This window comes from Theobroma umbraticum, unplaced genomic scaffold (genome assembly GCF_002168275.2).
Source record: "Theobroma umbraticum cultivar Fairchild unplaced genomic scaffold, ASM216827v3 scaffold_30.0, whole genome shotgun sequence".
NCBI classification, from domain to species: domain Eukaryota; kingdom Viridiplantae; phylum Streptophyta; class Magnoliopsida; order Malvales; family Malvaceae; genus Theobroma; species Theobroma umbraticum.
The window spans coordinates 13,945,244-13,946,375 of NW_018397254.1; the positions used below are offsets into that span (position 1 = coordinate 13,945,244).

General features: G+C 42.4%; 1 pseudogene; it reads right to left on the reverse strand.

Moving 5' to 3' along the window:
- Window positions 1-233: 233 nt before the first annotated feature.
- On the reverse strand, window positions 234-649 carry LOC149527791 (uncharacterized; annotated as a pseudogene).
- Between the last annotated feature and the right edge of the window lie 483 nt (window positions 650-1,132).

A 1,132-nucleotide genomic window follows, 5' to 3' on the forward strand; every position in this document is an offset into this window, starting at 1 on the left:
CAAGAAGTTCTCACCTGTCAGGCTAGCTAATGAAAAGAGAGCATTCATCAATGAGATTACTTGAGTATCTGTCTTATTTTAAGTGGATGGTAGCCGAAATAGTTGTAATTCCAAGTCATATTGCAGCGTATGATCTGAAGTTCTGAACTCAATTCACCGTTCCCGTTAGTTCATCAGTCAAAAAGTTTAAGTCTAGCTCAATAATTATCCAAAGAAGCAACAGTTTTTTGGAGTTGAAGAAAATACTTGGCCAATTCAATAACAACAGGATCAACAAATACAAAAGAGCTTAAATTTTCCACGCATTAAGCACAAGACTCAACAATAGAGCATGAAACAAACAAAATAAGACAAGACTACAATGGAGCGGAATAAGATATGTAGGATAATCCTACAACATCATTAATCAAATTATAAATGACCAGTGAGGGCCACATTAATCATCAACCGAGATACAAGTGAACCTTGATGGCAAGCAAGAAGACACAAATGAGGCCAAATTACAGCAGGGAATGGACCAGAATTGAAGCACCACTTGTCTTAAAGTTGCCAAAGTCCACACACTGAGGTGCCCTGGCACTGAAACAGCAGCCCCGGTGTTAGCAGCACGAACAGCACCACTGCAACAAAACAGGGCCCAATCCGACATTGTTTCTCTCTTTCTTTTTTTTTAACTTTGGAGGGGAGGGGGAGGGGGAGGGAGGGAGAGAGGGCTCTCTGACTGCCAACTTGGGGGAGATGCAGGGGAAGTGATTGGTGGAGCTGATTAATGGAGTCCTGAGACAAGTACACATATATGCAATGAAAAAGTTGAGGGGAGACAAAGACTAAAGAGAGAGCGTGGAGAGTAGTGTGGGGCGGAGGTTAGGAGATGAAGTCATTTGGATTCACTGCCGCCGTCCCATTTTTTGCACTGCTGGGTTCCCTCTTCCCTGCTGTAGCATTTGACAACTGGCACCAGAATAACTTGCTCCCCATGCTTTCACTAGCGTACTAATTCTGTTGGCAAACCCAAAATTTAGGTAGCATGAAACCTTTTTAACTTTTTGATATGAGTGGGCTAATGCAGCATCCGCAGAGAATATGTGATGTCCAAGTAAATTTAAAGAAACACAAGTAAAGGATCCACCTG